At 40.2% G+C, this 22195-nt stretch overlaps 1 long non-coding RNA gene across 3 annotated transcripts in view; it reads right to left on the bottom strand.

Moving 5' to 3' along the window:
* Nucleotides 1-1525: 1525 nt before the first annotated feature.
* LOC131481142 (uncharacterized) overlaps nucleotides 1526-22195 on the bottom strand; it is a 53121-nt gene continuing 32451 nt past the window's right edge. Inside the window, exon 3 of one of the 3 annotated variants that reach the window (XR_009246076.1) lies at nucleotides 1526-1980. This is a non-coding gene — a long non-coding RNA (uncharacterized LOC131481142). Of the gene's footprint in view, nucleotides 1981-13687; nucleotides 14025-16803; nucleotides 17059-22195 lie in introns of those variants that run through there. The other 2 variants (XR_009246077.1, XR_009246075.1) reach the window with 2 other exon arrangements.

The raw sequence follows: 22195 nt of genomic DNA, 5'->3' as shown, positions 1-22195 counted from the left end.
TCCCTCTTCATTTGTTCATATCCCGTAGCACCATGGATTTCCTCTTTATTCAATGATTTATCATCTTTAATGTGTGTTATCTGGGTGCCCCAGTAGCTGCAACTTGCTCCAGTGGGGTGCCATTTGAGCTTGTTTCCCATGTGTTTTAATATGCTCTTATGTTTCTTTATTGTCTAATCCAGTCATTTCCAGCGAGCAGTCCATGGAGGCTGCTGTTCAGAACCGGAGGTCTGGGTTCCCTTGAATACTGAGCTGTCGCTGCTTCCAGATCCACTCAGAGACACAGCCAGGATACATACACACACGCATGTGTGCACGCAGATGAATGCACATCCATATGCACATCCATGAGACTATTTGAAAAAGGTCATGGAAAACAGATTTGAAATATATTTTGAAATGATTGCATACATGGAGTCTTTGAAGAGTGTATAAAAAAATGCATGGATTTTATTTATTTCTTTATTTTTAAGGATTTATTTTACTTTTAATGCAAAGTCAGATATACAGAGAGGAGAGACAAAGATTAAGATCTTCCATCTGCTGATTCATTCCCCAAGTGACCGCAGCAGCCAGAGCTGAGTCGATCTAAAGCCAGGAGCCAGGAGCTTCTTCCAGGTCTCCCATGTGGGTGCAGAGTCCCAAGGCTTTGGGCTGTCCTCGACTGCTTTCCCAAGCTGCAAGCGGGGAGCTGGATGGGAAGCAGGGCTGCCAGGATTGCAGCCGGTGCCCATATGGGATCCCAGTGCATGCAAGGTGAGGACTTAAGTTGCTAGGCCACCGCGCCGGGCCAGTGTATTTTATTTTTATTGTTTAAATGCAGAGAGACCAAATAAGGCAGAGACAGAGAAAGAAAAATAGTACAATATCTCACCTGTTGATTCATTCCCAAATGCCCACAACTTGAATTGTACCAGGACAAGATCAGGAACTAGGAATCCAATCCATGTCCTCCATAGAAGTAAAAGAGACCCGCACACTTGACCCCTTACCTGCTGCCTCCCAGGATGCATGTTAGCAGGAGTGGGAATTGACAGCAGAGTTAGAACTTGATTTTCTGTTATCATTGTACTCTGATATGAGTTGCAGCACTAAATGCCCATTCCAAATTATCTATTAATCCTACTTCCACAAACTTTTTTGATGTGCCTTCATGTATCTATATTTCAATATTGTCCTCTGTGTATGTCTGAACATACACATATGTGTTACTGACCCCGAGTTCCCAGCTCACTTTCAAATAGCAATAGACAAAGACCAACATGCAGCCCAAACATGGCTTATTAAGGACTCACGCTGGAGCTCCAGAGAGATATCCTGGCAGACTTGTTCAATGAGGGGAGCCTGGAGTTCTTATTACCTGGGAGGCATGGCAGTTTCTCCCAGGCATTTGGCAGGTTGATGTGCAACCAGTTTGGGAGTTTTGGCTCACCCATTTTGGTACCCAACACTTGGCTTTGCAATGGGCTCTGTGTTCTGCGGAGGCACAGTCTTTTTTTGGAGTGTATGTGCTCAAGACGGCTTACTATTTCCGCCCCTAGGAGTGTCCTGTGTCAGTCTCATTGGACTACTATGGGAATGGGTGCAAATCAGTCAAGTGCCCCCAACAGAGCAGGAGGTTTCTTTTGCAGCTCAGACCTGGGCACTCGTTGCTCCTGACTGGTTTGGAGCTAGAGAGGAATACGAAGGACAGGAGATAGATACAGGTGAAGTTGGATGGAGGAGGAGTGGGCTTGAATTTGTGAATCCTACTTTTCTCCAGGCATGTGCAAACACACATGCCAATCTAACATCTTTTAGTTCTTTCCAGTCTGCTACCTTTCCGTATTTGTAAATCCCCAGCTCCACTTACCCTCAATACCTGTGTGTATTTACTCACTGTAATCAATCTTCCAGCCATTCCATCTGCCTCTTCTCATTCCCCATTCTTTCCTTGGTTGTCAGGTGACATGCAGGCATTTTCCAATATACTGTTTCCTGCTTACACCAAAGCAAGGGAAAGAAAGCATTACTTACACTTATTTTTAAACTTATGTTTGTTGTCAAATGGGACCATAAATGGAGTATCAGAGTTTTCTTCTTTGCTGTCTTTACTAACTGACATATTCCCCAGGAATAAAATAGAAACAAAATCACAAAACATTCTCTCTCTCTCTCCCCCTGATTTATTTACTTAAAAGACCAGGTTACAGAGTGATAGATAGATGATAGATAGAGAGATAGATAGAGAAAGAGAGATATTTTCCATCCTCTGATTCACTTCCCAAATGGTTGCAATTACTGGGGTAGGTAGAAGGCAGGAGCCAGGAGTTTTGTCTGGGTCTCCCATGTAGGTGGCAGTGACACAAATACTTGGGTCATTTTCCATTGCTTTCACAGTCTTATGGACAGATAACTGGATTGGAAGTTGAGCAGCTGGAACTGAAATGGTGCTTTTATGGGATACTGGCATGGTAGTAGCAGCTTAATCTCTACACTGCAAGTCCTTGCTTTTGCTCGTCCTAGGAGAGGTTTTGAAACTTAGTACCCTCAAAAAATATTCCTTGGGCTTTTGGCTAAAGCAAAACTGCAGATTATCTTGATCTTATAAGATTTCTTTTACTGAAAATCACAGGGAAGGAAGAAGAATTAAGCAATATTTTCCATACGTGTTAATAAAATTAAGCTTAGAGCAACCCCTTCATGAGTATATTTAGTCACCCTCCCTGCCATGACCATTTGAGCCAGGCACTCGGATATGCCCAACAAGTCAGAATTCGTGACTTGTCCCAAGTACAGAGGCTGGCCAATCTAATTTATACTGCTCCTACGCATGACTGAATTTCCATGAGTCACTTCCATCTGCAGCATGAAGGAAAGTTCAGGGAAACAATATCCAAATGAAAACTGGCTTCAGAGAAGGTTTTGTCGTCACTGGACCTTGCACGCACCATGTAGCTCCTTCTAGCAGGGCCCAGCTGCTGCACTGCTAGAAGCTCCCCAAAACCTTGTGGGGAATAGGTAGAAGGTCAGCCGCATTGGGCTACCTGAGGCACATGCAGGGCTCTTCTCTGCTGGGCAAATCTTTCTCCCTTCCCAGAGCTTAAGGGGAAGAATACAAATGGGTCATTTCTGAAGTGAAGGTGTTAAAATGATATCCTAGAGGCATAAGGGGAGGTTAATGGTGATACAAAGATTCTAAGCCTGAAGGATCTGATAACTAGTAATCATATGTATATTTAACTGTTTTAGCCATTGCATATAGCAAGACTTAGAACACACCTGGTAATGCAACTCAGTATTAGTGTGGTTGCTCAGATTGAAGCTTTAATCCTTGAATACCTTAATCCTGCAGTTGGAAGGTCTATGGTAATTTGGTTTTGCCAGACTTATTTCATTCTATTTAACAAACCAATTGGGATAGCTTATTTGTAAAGGTGATTTATGTTAATACTTTTTAACATCTTCACTTAGTATTTACTTTGGATGGATTAAAGTGCTCCTTATGCTATCCAGTGCACATGCATCATATCACAACCAGAAATTCCAATTCAATCCTTTGTAAACATTCTGCCCACTTTGGTGGTACCACATGAAGTGGCTCTCCACTTCTTCTCTGTTCCTACCTTGCATGGCTTTGTGTCCATTTCTGCGTTCTGATACAGTGGCCCAGGGCTGTTTCCATATCATCGTTTTTCTCAAAATCTGTGTTCTCTATCAACTGTGTGAAATCGTTACCAATCTTTCCTTGTGGTTAGTTCCTTCTCTTGTGCCATTGATTTTGACACTCCATTCTACTTAGGAGAACCCATGTTGCCTGTGTTCTTCTCAAATCTATTACTCTCATGGGAACTAGGCACGATTTGTTGAATCAATGGCTTTCTCTACAACTCCAGCTGAGCTCAAGTTGCAATAGTTTTCTCTGTTGATTAATTCTTTACTGCACATTTATATATCTCATCTTTTTTCTTTATATTTACTGTACTTAAAATTTTAAAATAATAATAATAATGATGCATATTTATGGGGTACAGTTTGACATTTCAACATGCATGCAGCATTGAGTGACCAAATCAGAGTTATTATGTTTCCCCCTCTTTGTCATGACTTTGGAGCCTCAGAGCTCCTTGTCCTTTTCTTTAAGACATACTTCTACCTGAGAGTTCTCATTGCTGATACTGAAGCCTCCTTAGGTCACTCTAAGAGGAGGAATGTCCCCTAAAGAGGTGCCCCTCTGACATGTATTTCATTAACAAAGCATTATCTCCCAGAGTAACTAAGAAGTTTCCAAAGCAGTATGATGTTTATAAGAGCCTCTACATAATTTTGACTGATTAGGTATCTTAATCTAGTTGTCAGTTAATTGTGTTTGTTTGTGATTAAGAATATGATTTTCACCTGCCCCCTCCTGACAATCTCCCTGTGTTTGGAGAGCGCCAATCTCCCTGCCGACTTCATCTCTGCTCCAGGTTCTTTGAAGCTGTTTGCCCTGGGGATGAGACCCTAGCTATCACCTGGAGCCGGGAGCTGGGAAGAAGGAATCCCTGTCAAGCCACCTGCAGGTTGACTAAGAGAGATTCCTACACCCATAGCAAACAACAGATCTGAGGACAGGCGCCCCCCCCTCCCCACCCCCTCACTCTGCAGCAAGGCCACTATTTCTGGGGAAAAATGACTCAGTCATTGAAATGCTGATCACAATGAAATGTTCTTTACATATTCTTCTTTCAGGAAGATCAGGTTTCCCTTTTATTTACAGTCTTTCATGTGGTGATACTTTTTAAAAAGTATAAAAATAAATCACTGGAAGTATAAAACAAAGACACACAATATCAGAAGCTCATATATTTTATTAAATTTCAGCAGGCATCAAATTACATCCAAGTTGTTCCCAAAGTTCCAACCTGTTAGATTATAAAAAGTTCCAGGTCCTTTTCAGAGACCCCAAGAAATCAGCCCTTTCTCATTTGCAATTTTGAATACCAATATTCATTTTAAAAGAAAAGGGGAAAGAAGATACTCAAGTGATTATGCAAGTGATATTACATGAAAACTTTCATTACTTGAAAGTACCAAATTCTCACTACGCTGTTGACTGTACTGACTCTTGTCACACAATTGGGTTGTTTGCCTGGACAGTCAATGGCAAGAAGTCTCCTTTGAGCAAAGCTGTGAATGCATTCAGGTTCTCTGCTGGATATAGCTTAGGTGTGCATGCAATGAAAGAACTGGAAAGTAAACTGTGTGGTCAAGAGGAAAGGGGGATTTGGCATCTTCAGGTTAATGTAACCTTCCAATGACCTACCTCTCAATCAGAGTTTTTTCTTCTGTTGCCAAATACTCAACCACAGCTACTCCTACACTTCAACTGTTTTTCATTGGTTTTTTTTGTTTGTTTTAAGATTTTTTTTTTTTAACTTTTATTACAAAGTCAGATATATAGAGAGGAGGAGAGAAAGAGAGGAAGATCTTCCGTCCGATGATTCACTCCCCAAGTAAGTGCAATGGCCGGTGCTGCGCTGATCCAGAGCCAGGAGCCAGGAACTTCCTTTAGGTCTCCTACACAGGTGCAGGATCCCAAAACATCGGGCTGTCCTGGACTGCTTTTCCAGATCACAAGCAGAGAGCTGGATGGGAAGCGGAGCTGCCAGGACTAGAACCGGTGCCCATATGGGATCCTGGTGCGTTCAAGGCGAGGACTTTAGCCGCTAGGCCACGCTGCCCGGCCCTCTCGTTCTATTTTTTCTGATGACAAAATTGAAGAGAGTTTTCTAGCAGTATAATGAGACAGATCTGGTAGCAGAAGCCAAAACCATGGGTTTAATCCTTTCCCCATTGGGGTACCACAACACACTTGCCCCAGAAAGCTGCTCAGCTGGGAAAAGGGCAGACTCAGGAGATGCCATTGGTTTTGTTACTGGGATTACACTCTTGGGCCAAATTCCCTTTACCCAGAAATTTTCAGTCATGCCTTCTACCCATCCTCCAACTCACTGTCCTTCCGACTTCCTAAGTCCTAGTGGACTCCTGGCTAGGGAACATCTGTTCAGATCTCAAGTACCTGTTATTCCTATCAAAACCAAAGAACCATAATTGCAAGTTTTCATGTGGACAATTTTAATACATAAAATACTGATTTATTTGGATCCTGTTATTAACATAAGAAGGTCATTGTTCAGTGTGTTTGTAATTATTTGATTGGACACTGCATTGGTTCATTCTACATTGCAGCCAGCTGTATTGTCATAAATGCTGGAATGGTGTATTCCACTCTTTTAAAATGTCTCTATTAATAGCTTCCTTGAATTCAAATTATCTTATTCAGATGGTTTTTGGGTCATATTTTAGGTTTCTTTTGTGTCTGTGCATTTGCTTTAACCCAGGCATCTGTAAATAGCTTTAAAGTTTTTACAATGAGAACTTTTTGTAAAGGTGAAAAATAAACTTGTGACTCTATAGAATTATTATAACATGGACTAAAATGCAGAAGATAAAAGGGTTTCAGCAGATTTATTTTTTGATACAATGGACTTAAAATATGTTTGAAATGGTGTGCTTCTTTGTACAAAAATTGCTACAATAGTTGTTATTACAAAAGGACATGCATGTGTAAAAGCTATTGTTTTGCAAAATTTAATATTTATACCACACTTAGCAGAGTATTTATGCATATATGAACATATATATACTTCATTCTTCAAAATATCTCTACCAGTTAAATGTATTGCTGCATCCACTTCTCCCCCTCACAAGAGGAAATGAAGTTCAGAGAGATGACAGGACTCAAACAGAGTCACAAACAAGGGATGACTTCCTAGTTTCTTTCCACGGTTAACTTTGTTTCCGTGTCCGCATAGTTTTACACCTGCATAGAACCTGGTGCCCATCTTCTTGTTGATCACTGTGTTGTTTCTCCGGTGGTTAAAGGATTCCTGTTCACTGAGATCATAATGAACATCCCAGCTCCATGTGAAGACTTAGTGCAACATGCTGCTACTTAGATATTTTTGCAATGATATTTACTGTGTCGGTAGACTAAGCGTCAATAACTAATATGGTCCCGGAGAGTGCCTTTAATCTAGCTTAGAAATTCCTAGGGAAACATAAGCCAATTTTCTAATTGCCCTCTCAAAGGGGCTCCCTTACCATGCTAAACAGGGCACTGGAAATGGGTAGTAAAAGCATCCTGCAGGTTATTAACCTGAGCCAAGCCTGGGACATGCGACCCTAGCATATTAAAACTAACAAACCATGAACGATACTCCATAGCATTGTCTCAATGCTGATTTAAATTATAACGTACACCAAGTTAGGGTGTCTGGGATACTAGTATTCATAAGAAATTAACAGAAAAAAACACCTTCAGTCTTGCCCCTCTGATTATTCACAGAAGAGTAAGACCAATGAGGAAAGCATCTTGTTAATTTCCTCTTACCACTTTCTCTGTTAAACAGATATGCCTGGATTGCTCTTGACACATTTTCCCAAAGGGAAAGCTTATGACTCAAAGTCTTCTTGGAGGACATCCTCTTTTGCCATTCCAGTAGGATTTTCCTACTGAAAGAATTCACTATTCATAACTATTTCTTTTCATTTTGCTCACAGCATTTAAGTCACAACGTATTGTAGTTATTTATGTTCCTCTCCATGTCACTTTAAATTTTTTTTTTTTGGTTGTTCCTAAAAAAGTATTTGAGAGACAGGAAAGGAAGGGATGGAGAGAGAGTGACAGACAGAAATATTTCCCATCTACTACAATACCCAGGCTGGGCAGAGCCAAAGCTGGAAACTAGAAACTTAATCCAAATTTTTCACGTAAGTGTGAGAAGCCCATTACTTGAGCCGTCCTCTGCTGCCTCCCCAGGACTCAGCAGGCAGCTGGAATCAAGAGCTGGATTCAAGCTGGAATTGAAATCAGGCACTTCAGTTCAGAACCCAGGCATTCTAACCTGCTTCTGAACTGGTAGGCCAAATTATCACCCCCAGGAAAAAAATGTTTTAATTAAATGTTAAAGCTTGCAAACATTATGCTAAGTGAAAAAAGTCTGTCGCACATAGCCACAAAATTTGATTTCTTTTATTTGAAGAGTCCAGACTAGACAAACTCATGGACCAAAACCAGATTTTGGATTGCTTGGCTTGGAAGATACCAAAGCATTGAGAGATGAAAGCGAAAAGGTATAGGGCTTCTCTTTTGGAGTGATCCAAGTGTTATAAACCGGATTCTGTTGATGACTGCACAACTCTAAAATACTAATTCACTTTAAGTGAGTGAATTGTACAGTAAGGAAACTGTATCAGTAGCACAGTTATTTTCAAAATTAGAAGTCAGAGCCAATCTGGAAAAGACAAAAATGTCCAAATCTTGTTTGAAACTGAAAGCCAGCTGAGAGGCGAAAGCTGTTTAGGTCACACCTTTCAGGATATTGCCGTCCTTGCCCCAGCCCACTCCCCAGCTGCCCCCTGCCCCAGCCCACTCCCCTGCTAGCGGTAAGTGGATGATCTTCTTTCCCAGGGTAGTTCATAGAAGAAGGTTTCAGGACATGAACTAATCGGTTTGTGATTAGTCATAGGATATCATTTTTCACCTTAATATTTTAACATGTGTCTTGTATCCATATTGTATTTCCTATTTTAAATTGTAAGTACTACTGAAAAAGTTTTTGTCCCAAGTTATCATACAAATCTACTCCAGAATTTGTAAAGGAAATGATTCCTCTCTTCTCACCTATCTGCCTGAAATAGGCAAAATAAAATTTCATCCTATCTTTTCTACTCTTATTTAAGATTATGTGGCAGCTAATGTTTATGCAGGAATTCAATGAAAGGAAAGCTTACCTTGATTTAATCAAATTAAAAGTGGCATTTGGCTAATTGCAAAGATGGACGAACATTTACTTAACGAACAATTCTTTGTTTCCATAAACATGTGGTTCAGTGTATTTTGGATAAGCATGCTGTCCTCTGCATATTTGGGTATTTAATAAAACATACCAAAGGAATTTAGTTTAATGTTCACGGATTCCTGAATAGGATTAGGAACTGGATGAGCCTGAGAGATAATTACATAGGAATATATTTTCATCAATACTATTTCATCTTTTTTTATATATAAGAAATGAAATGATTTTACAAATGGATTTGAAGTGCTTATGAGCAAGCTCGGTGTAAAAATACCATCTTCAGGTGCCTGGAACTCAGCATATAAATAGATACTTCTCAGTGCAATGAGCTCTGCATGAAATAGAATGCTTTCATTTAAGCCTAAGTGTGTGTGACAGTCTACCACAATGTGGAGATCACTGGTGTTTTCTGAGGTGCAGGAACAGCTGCCATTTCACTGCCAGTCCAGCACTGCAGGTGGGGGCTGTCAGCTTCACTTCCCCACCTGAGGGTTAGCAAATGATTTTACCAGCTGCTGTTTAAACACCTTTTCCTCCCCCCGCCCCCCTATTGATCCTACCTGCCCCAAAGGAAAATATTTTTCTGAAACTGGTGACTTTTCCTTTTGGAAACATTTGTTAGAAAAGAAAACAGGAGTTCTTCAGAATAATAAAGCAATGTCTTACTACTGAGTTCTTAAATGAGTAGAAATTATTTTCTACCAAAATAAACAGTATATTGTAGTTAAAATAAGGGACATTTTTGGCTTTTTAAATTTAACTTAGATGTTGGAAGACTTAGTGATTTTTAATTTATTTTCTGCTACAGAAAAACGGGGGAATGATGGCTTTATAAAAAATCAGATTTCTTGACAGTTAAATGGACAGTTTAATTGCATCTACTTAACTAACCTAGTTCTCTAAAATGGAATTCTCTGGAGTCAGATAATACCTAAGAGAAACAGAAATATACTATGAATAAAATTTAGGACGTAAAGAAAAATTTCATTTATGATTCAAAAATAAAGAAAAAGTAATGAAATATTTGGGTTTGAAATCATGTGTCTGCTGTCATAATTTTTCGTATGTGCTTGTATGTACACAGTCTCCCCATTTTTATTTTAAGTTATTTAGCAGAAGAGGTCTTAATTATTGTTCTCTGTTCATTTCTCATTATTTATATATTTTTTAAAGTTTATACTTAATTTTGGAAGACATAGCCTTAATCGTCTCAAATAATATGTTTAACTCAAATGGCATGATACCAGTAGAATGGATGTCTATTCTATAATAATAACTCTGCCAAATACTTCTGTGTTGTAGTTTTTCAGTCCCAGTTTGAATTTTGATTCATTAAGGGCAAAAGAGTTTTCTAGAAGGGTCAAGTCAGTGAGTTTTACTTAGAAATAACTGTGAACTTTGGGACATTCTTTGATTCTAAAAGTCTATCCTGAAGTGTTAAATAAGTAAAAGAAAGTATCTCCTAAGATATCTAAGAAAATATATTTTCCCAAACATATGTGATCATAGACTATATTGGAAAAGAATATCATTTCTCTCAATGAAAAATAAGAACCTTGAATTTTAGAATGTAGTCATTTTGACTTACTTTTTATACTGGAATTACTTTATTAAGTTAGATCAAACACAGGCTCTTTGCCTGAACTAAATGGACATGCTAAACTGGCTCCCAAGTTGATTTGTGGAACTCATTATGGACTTCACAAAGTGTTCAAGGCTACTTTTCAATTTGTTTCAGCCAGAATCAATAAATCTCTCACCTGGTTTCTTTGCTGTACGTATTGTACTGGTTAATCATGTATATACATGGCATAGCACATTAGACTTGGAGAAAGGGTTTTTTTGATGGGAGCCAATTTTTAACTAGTGTACTGTTGAAAATGGAAAACAAAGGAAAAGCTGCTTCTGTTTATTATTAAGGTGTGATGTGAACTAAGAGCCATAAACAATCCTGCGGGAAACTTCTAGCACTGGAAGAAAGAGAAGGGGAGAGAATGAATGTGTGCATGTGACTGTCTTGTAAAGTAGCTTTATGAGGGATAAACAAACATTTATTAAATCTTGTTCTAGAAAGAAGATACAAGTGCCAATAAGAAAAGGGAAAATAGTCAACTCTATGAACACAGGAGTAAGGATCCTTCCATACATACATAATATTTAAAAGGGTAAAAGTGAAAGGGCTTCTAGAGACTAAATAATACATTTTTTAAAAAAGATTTTATTGTTATTGGAAAGCCGGATATACAGAGAGGAGGAGAGACAGAGAGGAAGATCTTCCATCCAATGTTTCACTCCCCAAGTGAGCCGCAACGGCCGGTGAGCGCCGAACCGAAGCCAGGAACCTGGAACCTCTTCCCGGGTCTCCCACGTGGGTGCAGGGTCCCAAAGCTTTGGGCCGTCCTCTCCTGCTTTCCCAGGCCACAAGCAGGGAGCTGGATGGGAAGCGGAGCTGCCGGGACCAGAACCGGCGCCCATATGGGATCCTGGTGCGTTCAAGGCGAGGACTTTAGCCGCTAGGCCATGCCGCTGGGCCCAATAATACATTTTTTAAAGATTTTTTTTGATCGGGAAATCAGATACACAAAGAGGAGGAGAGACAAAGAGGAAAATCTTCCATCTGCTGGTTCACTCCCCAAGTGACCTCAGTGATTGGAGCTGTGCCAATCCAAAGTCAGGAGCCAGGAGCGTCTTCAGGTCTCTCACGTTGGTCAGGGGCTCAAGACTTTGGGCCATCCTCAACTGCTTTCTCAGGCCACAGGCAGGGAGTTGGATGGGAAGAGAGAATGCTGGGATTAGAACTGGCATCCATATGGGATCCTAGCATGTACAAGGTGATGACTTTAGCCACTAGGCTATGGCACTGGGTCCTAAATATTGAATTTATGTTAGTAAATAAAGAACTATGACAGAGAAAATTTTTTTGAAAAGCACCTATGAAATAACCATTTCTCATGCTATTTTACCCTTCTTTTTTCATAATGACCCTGTTTCTATTATCACTGAAAGCAGAGGTTTCATTGTTAGATGCATGCATGCAAGAGGAATTCAAATAGTAAAATGTGTATTGTGATGACAGCATGCACAGATTTAAAAAACTGCTTGCACAAAAAAATAAAATTAATCTTTAAATTCCATTTTCCATGAACTTGTTGAGGTATCTTCATAGTTAACTGATTTTCTATCAACTGAATTCTGCCTCCAATAAGCTGAGAAAACTGCTGTGGGTGTCACAGCGCCTGAACTCTACCTTGTGCTACCGCCTCTCTGCACAGGTCTAACTGGCCACCCTTTCCGCCTCCGTTAGCTAGCGTTAAGTCATCAGGTGACTGCAGTGTCTTCCACTTGGCTCATTTTAGATTGTCATTGTGTAAAAGGCAGGGAGAAACTCAAACTCACGCCTCTTTAACAAGGCAGAGAAGGAGGGTATTTTTAAACTTTTCTCCTTTTTTATGAATCAAAGTCACCCCAGGATATGATAGGTCAAGGTAACTTCTTGGATCTGTATTTCTTCCTGGCACGCCAAGAATTCTCATTCACCATGCTTCTACCACCAGGCTTTGTGAAACCCACCCCTAGGCTTCTAAGGAAGAAAGTCAAGATGTTTCCAATGATTTGATCTAGTGGTGTCTGAATGAAAATAAGGGCTTCTCCATTAAGGAAATTAACACTTATAAAAAGTAATCCCGGGAAGAGGAGCAATGGTGGTCACAGCTGGGGGACAGTTTCTAGGACAAAATGCCTGGTTCATGTGGTTTGCTGGAAAGGGGTATACATTATGTATATATAAAGAATGATGCCTGAATCTTTCATTTTAGTGGATATTAGTCATCAAAACAAAATACTTAAATTATAAAGTGCTATAATAAAGTTTACATTAATACAATCTAAGCACTAACACATACATGCCTTAGTGCAGAGGGTATTTAGCACTTGTCTTTCTAGTTTTGTCCAATCTAAAGCTACGTTTAAAGCAAGTTAGCGGGGGTTCGGCGCAATAGCCTAGTGGCTAAAGTCCTCGTCTTGCACGCCCGGGATCCCATATGGGCACCGGTTCTAATCCTGGCAGCCCCACTTCCCATCCAGCTCCCAGCTCGTGGCCTGGGAAAGCAGTCAAGGATGGCCCAAAGCCTTGGCACCCTGACCCACGTGGGAGACCTGGAGGAGGCTCCAGGCTCCTGGCTTCGGATTGGCTCAGCTCCAGCCGTTGCGGCTGCTTGGGGAGTAAATCGTTGGACGGAGGATCTTTCTCTCTGTCTCTCCTCCTCTCTGTATATCTGACTTTGCAATAAAAATAAACAAATCTTTTTTAAAAAAAGAAAAAAAAAATGCAAGTTACTGAGTCAAATGTTGATTCATTTTTTTTTCATATCGTCTCTGAAATTTAATCTTCACATCAAATAATTTGTTCTTTTAAGTGTACAACTCAGTGATTTTTGGTAAGTCACAGATATCTGCAGACATGACCAGTATAAATATCATTCCAGTGTGGTTATGTTGCATGTTACTTACCCACTCATCAGGACATCAACACTTGGCTGCCTCTGCTTCTTGGCTCCTTATGGATAGTGCTGCCATGAATGTTTATGAAGATTTAGATTTCCAGTTCTCTTACATGGAATTGCTGGGCAATGGAATAACTCAATATTTAACTGTCTGAGGAACTGAGATTGTTTTTCAAAGTGGCTGCAGCATTGTCAAATCCCACTTGGAATGCACTGGGCTTCCATTTCTTTATATCCTCATCAGTTCTTACTGTGCTCTCTATATTTTTTTCTTGGTCATCAAAGGTTGGTATGAATTTGTATCTCCTTGTGGGGTTAATTTGACTAATGATGTTGAGAATCTTTTCCTAGATGCATCAACTGTTTGTCTATCTTCCTTGAAAAAAAATGTGTATTCAGACTCTGTCCACTTTAAATTGGTTATCTACCAAAAGAATTCTGCTTATATTCCAGAGACAAGTCTCTTGTGAGCTATGACTTGCAAGTATTTTCTTCTCTTAATGGCATCTCTGGAAGCATAGTTATTAATCTTGATGAAGCATAGTTTGTCTTTTTGCTTTGGTTGGTTGTGCCTTTGGTGTCATAGCTAAGAAACTGCTGCCTAATCCAAGATCATTAAGATTTGTACCCATGACTTCACCTGGAATTTTGTAATTATGTTTTTACAGTTAGGTACTTGATCCACTTTTCAAAACTGATACTTATGTTTTAAATATAATAGAATGTATGTAAGATTAACTGTGTTAACTATACAGTTTAGTAATATTCATTATATTGCCATCATTGAATAGTCAATAGCATTCTCTGTCTACATTGACATTTCATCTTCCCCAACTGAAATTCTGGGAAATTGGGAATTGACAATTCCCAATTCCTCTTTCTCCTGCCTGCCCAGGTAGCAAGAATTCTACTTTCTGTCTCTCTGAATTTGAGTACTTCACATGAGTGGAATCACACAATATTTGTCTTTTTTTGTGACTGATAGTTCATGCATGTTATAGTATGGATCAGCATTTATATTCCTTGTGAGGCTGAACAATATTCCATTACATTGTTACGTTACAATTTACTTAGGTGCTTGGTTAGTTTCAAGTTAGTGTTGTTTACATGAGGTAGAACCTGGCTTTTGTATGTATCAGTCCAACTATATGTGTAAGTCCACCATTTGTAGCCCATTCATTCTTTTTTTTAAAAAAATATTTATTTATTTTTATTGGAAAGTCAGATTTACAGAAAAAGGGGGAGGACAGAGAAAAAGCTCTCCCATCCACTGGTTCACTCCCCCAGTGGCTATAATGGCCAGAGCTGAGCTGATCTGAAACCAGAAGCCAGGAGCTTCTTCCGGGTCTCCCACTTGGGTGCAGGGTTCCAAGGCTTTGGGCTGTCCTCTATTGCTTTTCCAGGCTACATGCAGGAAGCTGGAAGGGAAGTAGAGCTGCTGCCAGGATATGAACCAGCACCCATATGTAATCCTAGCATATGGAAGGCAAGGATTTTAGCTACTAGGCTACTGTGCCAGGCCCAGCCCATTTATTGTTAACACAAATAAGTGGGTACATTCAAATAACCTTATTATTTCAAACTCTAAAATGTCAAGCAAGAAAATAAATTTTTAAGGGAAAAAAGATTAAAAATTGTTGTAAAAGATAGAATGTATACAGATATACAGAGTATTTTGTGTAGCAAATTGCTACATTTTCTGTAGTAAATATGTCTGTTAAGAAAATTAAGAAAATTAAGAAAATCTGACTTTCCAATAAAAATAAATTCATATGCAAAACATGTGAAAATGCTACGTAGTTTTTCCTTCTTTGTTCTCTAGACTCTTCCTCTTTTTACTAGTGAAATGTAGACAGTTACTGCATATGCAACCTTATGGGTAACATGAAGCTAAACATTCTAAACTATAGTGTCAAATAATTTAATCTTTATAGTCATTTCTAATATTTAACTATGGTCATCATCGTAAAGCTTGTAGATAGATATACAAATCTGAAGAGAATCAGAAGAGCCCTTCTTCCTTTTTTCCGTGTTACCAAAACTCAGCTTATACTTGGCTGCCAATAGGTGGCGCTAGACTGCTAGTAAGGATTTCATTCATTTTTTGAGTTGCTCATACTTCATATAACTATAAAGTCTCCTAATGGAAAAGAGAAGCAACTTCTACAGAAGATTCAAAATTATTGGGAGGAAAATGGACCCTCTTCCACATTTCAATGCAGTCATGTTCAGATTGGCAAGAAGTGCATGCAGCTGTCCATTACATGGGCACTGACAGTGTCCCTTTAATGTCATGTAGATCTTACTGCATGAGATCCAGGGAGCAACTGGCCCTTCTTGGCTCCATCAGGAAGTGCCTGCAGAAACTGCCAGTTCTTTTCAAAAGTTTCTTTTTAATTCTTGAGAGAGAAGAATCACACTTAGAGCAGGGACAGATCTGCCACTTACTCCAGGCAGGTTGTTACAAGAATAAATGACCAATAGGATAGAATTTAGTTATATACATATATTTCCTTTATTTTATAATAATTGTCGATCTTAACGATTGATAACTGTCTACTCGCAGAGTGTCGATTGCTACATAAAAATTTAAACTATGGTAATTCTAAATGATCTTTTTATAGTAAAAACTTAATATCACATATTGAGTATAGTGGGTTTAAAAATATTTATATTTTTACTTATTTGAAGAAGTGATGGAAAAAGAGGAAGAAACAGAAAGGGCTCCCTATCTGCTTATTCATTCCACAAATGCCCACAACAGTCGCTGCTGGATCAAGACAAATCCAGGAGCCAAGAACTCCCTCTGGCTCTCTCCCGTGGGTGGCAGAGGCTCAAGGACTGGAGCCATCATACATACAGATCATTTTCCCCTACAGCAAAAAAAGCTAAACAGTTAACATTTGAAATGAGCTCGGTTTTAACTAGATACACACATTGTTTCATTTAAAAATCACATTGGTCCCTCTGAATTCACTTCTAGTCATCTTCAGCAATTTAGGTTTGGTATTTTATTTAGCATTTATACAAAACAACTGCCCTTCTTGGCAGGGCTGCAATGGAGCCAAGTGCATGTACATCTTTATCACACTGCAGAAACCCACTGGAACATAGACTGAACAATTTCATGCGTCTGGATGACTAATGATATGATATGATATGATATGATATGATATGATATGATGATATGATATGATATGATATGTGATCAGTTCAGTCTTCAGTTCTCTGGGCTCCATATACAATAGCAGAGGAACTGCCTCATGTTTTCCAAAGTAGGGCCCATGGACCTTAGGAAACCTCAAGTACATTCTTGATTTTCCACATAGTTTTCTAGTTTTGCAGGGATGGGGGAGGGAGAGGATTGGAGTAAAAAAAGAACAATTCTAGATAGATTCTAGGTCACATGGCTGCTTCTTTGCGTGTTGTGTGAATCACTCTGAGTCTATTTTCTTGAAAGCAGGTTAACAAAAGTGCCTGTGTCTTGATGCTGTCAGACTCACTGTGATGGTAAACACCAAGCACCTGGAACTAAGGAAGACCCTGGGACACTCACAGGCGTCAGTCTTGCATCAGGAATGCACAGACTCCAGTATCATTGCTGCTTGGCAGCTTGCGTGTCTCCTTATACAGGATCAAGCTTCGCGTCATTGGGCTGCATCCCGAGATATCCTCTGGAAGGAATGCAGATTCAACGGTGCAAACAGCAGTCAAGAGAATGAGTAACTCCCCACCGCAGCCACTCCCAGAGAGGAGGGATCCTGCAGGCCCTGGTTAAAGTTCAAAGAGAAGCTCAGCCTAGGTATATTTCCACATTCCTTCCTTGCTGGCTTCCCTCTGTCCACACCACCTCTAAAGCCAGCAAACTCACCAATGCTTGCAACACTTGGGGCTGAGGGATACACTGTTTCATAAACGTTTTAAGATGATGCTGAGTCCCTCTTTTGGAATAAGATCTGGTTATTTCATTAAACTATAATCACCTAAAAAGATGACACCTACTTAAACATTTGCTCCTGTTAAATAAAAACAGAAAATACTGCACAGCATCCGAAGAAAAAAGAAAGGACATGTCCTGAAAACTTACAAATTGTGTCAGGAGTTCAGGGACATATTTGAGTTGGTAGGCATTCACAATAAGGACATTTAGTATAGTCGATTACTTGTAGATTCCCTGCAGCCTTCCCTTCTTTTTGTCTTTTTTAATCATTTATTTTGTTTGTTTGAAAGGCAGAGTTTATGGAGAGAGAGAGAGCCAGGAAAAGAGACAGCTCTTCCATGTGCCAGTTCACTTCCCAAACGTACCAGCCAAGTCTGGGCCAGGCCAAAGCCAGCAGCCAGGAACTCCATCCCAGGGGGATGGGAGGTGCCCAAGGACCTGGGGCATCTTCTACTGCTTTCCTAGGTGAATCAGCAGAAAGCTGCGTTACAAGTGCAGCAGTTGTGACTTGAACCAGCAGCCATATGGGAGACCGACTTTGCAGATAATACCTTAACTTGTTGGGTCACAAGTTAGCACCTAGTCTCTCTCTCTCTCTCTCTCTCTCTCTCTCTCTCTCTTTCTCTTCTTAAAGGACAATACAAGTCAGGATTTGCAGAGTAGCAAACTTGGTAGGGGCTGGTGATAAAGGTATTTGGAAGAACAAAACATGGCCACAGAAAGCAGAATTGTACTTCAAGGACAGCAGCTTCCTCCCTCTGCAACTGTCGCCAGTGCCTGCCAGACCTCAGAGCATGGAGCATGGACAGGCAACCCCAGAGCTGCCTTCTCTCCTTGCCTGGCTTTTCAATGTAGTAGGAAGCCTTGGGAATGGAGGAGGACTCTGGCTTTCTCTCGCTAAAGAACTGAAGAGGAGATGACACAGTTTGAATATGTCTCCTGGGCTGTTTCTGAGAAGGCAAAGTAGAGTGAGAGGTGAGGTGGTCCTGGGCTGGAGACAGTTGTTGGTACACAATCCTATTACAGTGGAACACCAGCAACCTCATCACACTTGCAATACTCTTGATGGTGTGGGCTTTGGCTGGTCATGGCAGAAGCCCTTCAGGGGAACAGGCATTTGGCATAGTGGTCAAGGCCTCACTTATAGGCTGGCATTGTGGCACTGTTTGTGATGCTAGCATCCCATATCAGTTCAAGTCCCCAGACCCTATTAGTGCCCCTGGGAGGCAGTGGGTGATTGGACTAAGTGCTTGAGCCCCTGCTACCCATACAGGAAGCCTGGATGGAGTTTCTGGCTCTTGGCTTTGGCCTGGCCCAGACTTGGCTGGTACATTTGGGGAATGAACCAGCACATGGACAATCTCTCTCTCTCTCTCTCTCTCTCTCGCTCTCGCTCTCTCTCTCTTGCTGTCTTTCAAATGAATATCAAACACATTTTTAAAAACATATAATCCTGGGATACCCAAGAACCACTTTTTAATTCCCTGGGGTAAAGTCTTCGCTCTTCTGATTTCAGCTTCTTGCAACAGATGAATAGATGATATGTTGAAATGCTTGGGTCCCTGCCACCCATCTGGGAGACCTGGCTCCTTGCTTTGCACAGTCACCAGCTCCAAATGTTGTGGGAATGAACCAGATTGGAAAGACCTATCCCTCTGCTTAAATAAATAAAAATGAAAAACAAAAATGAGAAGCCTTTCCACTAGGAGTAGCAGTGGAACCTGAGATTTCTCTACCACTATGTGATCTACTTTCCCCAATAAAAGGAATTAGAGATAATCTCCCATCCAAACCAACCAAAGTGCACTATTCAGACTGCTTGTCGATTAGATACTAGCTAAGAACAATCAGGTTTGAACAAAGTGAAACTTGGAACTGTCTCAGGGTCAAGGAGGTACCAGCTGTCATACTTCAGAGTACAGGTGGTGACTGTGAAGACTGACAGTTTACAGAACACAGGACCCCAAGGACAGCAGCAGGGGGCTGGTGGATGCCAGGGGATAGGGAGGGGGGAAAGAGGAGCTGCAATGGCCAGAAACAGGTGTTCTTGAGGCTCTGTGGGAAGCGGTCTTCCATCAGAGAAGCAGGACTGCTCCACAGTAGGCCTGAGCTGGATCTTACTCACCCTTCCTTTAGAAAGGAGGGCAGATGAGCAGGGAGTGGGGACACCTGGAAGCTCAAGGGCAGGGGTGTGGTTGGGGTGGTTCTGTGATTCGGGAAAGCTGGGGCTAAGACAAGAATAAGGAGCCCATCACTGAGCGTCAGGACCGTGTGCTGCCTCTGCTGATTTGCTCAGAAGCAGCCCAGATGGGGATAGTGCCATACAAGAACTGTGATCAAAATAGTCAACAGTTTGGACACGTAGTTGGGTTTGTGCAGAAATATGTACCAAGCTGTGACAACTTTCTCAGAAAAGGTCATCTGAATACCTCCAAAGTACGTTCTCTCCTTCCAGCAATTCTGAAAATGTTGTCACCTTTTATCCTGCTAAATGCCCTTCCATGTGATCTGTGCACACAATAAATAACATTGATGTTCCGCCTGGCTGAGCTTTATTCTCCATAATTCACATGTGCATGGCCTTGCCTCAAGGTAGTTCAAATAAAATGGAACAAAGAACAAGTTCTCTATCCTCTCAGTAGGGTTCCTGGATAGAGCCTGGGCAATTAAGCCTTTAGACACATTCTCATTTTGATGGGTAAGCATACTAGTGTAATGCTGTGTAAGGCTTTGGCTGTATTCACTGATTGATTGCCAGTGAGGAATTCAGTAATCTCTGATGTCAAAAACAGACGTTAGGATTATGAATGAGCAAGAGAGTTCACTGCTTAACATATGAGGGAAAAAAATGCTTAAATTCTCCCCAAATCAGCTTTCACATTTAGCAATATACCAAAAATCATTCTCTACTTTAAAATTATCTTTGAATATTTTGAGAAAGAAAATGACATACGCTATAACTTAAGGGTGATTAAGCACCATCCAAGAAAAATTCAATCTCATCACATTTTCTAAAACATTTATTTTAGTTTTATTTGAAAGAAGGAGATCTTCCAGCGCTGGTTCACTCTCCAAATGCCCTTGACAGCAAGGCTTGCCCAGATCCAGGTCTCTCACAGGGGTGGCAGGCATCTGGTCACCCAAGCCATTACTGTTGCCTTTTAGGGTGCTCACTAGCGGAAGATGGAATACAAAGCAGTGGAGGATGCTCAGCCTAAGCACTATGAGATGCAAAGCCAGTGTCCGAAACAGCATCTTAAAGGTTTAGCCAAATGCTCCTTCAAACATGTTTTTAAAAATGAGTTGGTAGTAAAGTTCATGAAATAATCCCAGTGAACATGCAGCTCTTACTGATGTAATTAAGTATTCTAACCATTTACTTTTCTGATGGAGCTAGGACTTTATTCTTTTAAAATGACAGTCTTATGGTAGAAATAAAATATGGATGAAAATCCCGCCTTTGAATATAAGTAATCTAAATATCATGCTTTAACTATATTCTTAAAAGTAGGAACATAGATTAAAGTTGAAATTTCTCAGTGATATCTTCTGGTCAAACATTTAGCAAGAAATCAAAGAAGAGCCACCATGTGCTATGTTTGTATTTCTTCTTAAGAACAATTCCTGGAATCCAAAAACTGGAAACCAATATTTTTGGATGAAAGTTCTCTAGTTGGTGTCTTTCTAGACATTGACCAGGTGTATATATCACCTAATGCACACTGCCTGGCAATCAGAACCAGAAGTGTGGTGAACTGTGTGGACAGATTACAAGGAGAGTCCCTGGGCAACAGGATCCCAGGCACCTCCTGACCAACTGGTCCCATGAAAGCAGAAGCCATGTCAGGCGAGTGTATCTTTATTCTGCATAGGAAAACATTCAAAGGAAACACGAAGACTTCCAACATGAGACAATACCTATTGACTTTGGAGCATCCTCATCTGTAAGAGCAAAACCTAGGGCAGATGTGCAGACAGAGAGCTTGTTCTGTGGCAAAGGAATGTCAACTATGAGAAAAATCAAGAGGAAAAGGAAAGAGAAACTTCCAAATTCTTCTGCTTTTGTCTACATAACTATAATTGTTTTTTAACTTTGGCTTCAAAAACAATTCTAGGATGGCATTTTTAGTTCGCAATTCCTTTTAACAGGAATTTGATTTTAGTAATATAAAAAGATGGATAGCTAGGAGACCTCAATCCCTAGGCTTGCCCTCAAATGTGCATAATAATCTTCCATAATAAATGATATTGTGAGGAAATAGAGTTCATTTTCAAATATTGGGCAAGATTTATCTAAATACATTCCTGTATTATTTGAAAAGAGGAAATGTTAAGATAAAAGTTCTTAGAAGAACTGCCCCCCCTGATTTATTACAATCAAGAGAAAGAAAAGAATTCTCATATGTTATGTTCATATCCTTTGAATATCTTGAGTCCACCATTTCACTTGTCTCTCCAGGCAGATATGGTCACCATGCCATCATTCTTGCCTGACGACTGCAGTTGGTTTCCATGTTTCCTAACTTACCCTTACGCTTATCCATTCTCCAGAATTTAGTAAAAAGGAGTGATTCCTAAATACACAAATCACATTTTAAATTAATCCAATTTATCTCTCTTCGAAGCTTTCATTTTTCTTTCATACTTGATAATGGACATTTCAGGGTGAGGATGTTCATAGAAAATGGAATTAAAAGATGTCCATCTTGGCATAAAAATGCTTTGAAATTCTTCCAAGGTATTTTCATAACAACCATTTCCCACCAACTTTTTGAAGTTCTCTCTTATGCTTGGATTTCAAAAGTTTTGCACTGATGTAAATTTGTCTTTAATTCTATTTTTTCATGCATTTTTGGAAGTACCTTGGTGTG

The sequence above is a fragment of the Ochotona princeps genome, chromosome 9 (assembly GCF_030435755.1).
Source record: "Ochotona princeps isolate mOchPri1 chromosome 9, mOchPri1.hap1, whole genome shotgun sequence".
Classification (NCBI taxonomy): domain Eukaryota; kingdom Metazoa; phylum Chordata; class Mammalia; order Lagomorpha; family Ochotonidae; genus Ochotona; species Ochotona princeps.
Note: the sequence above shows the minus strand (reverse complement) of the source record. Positions and strands in the feature narration are given on the sequence as shown.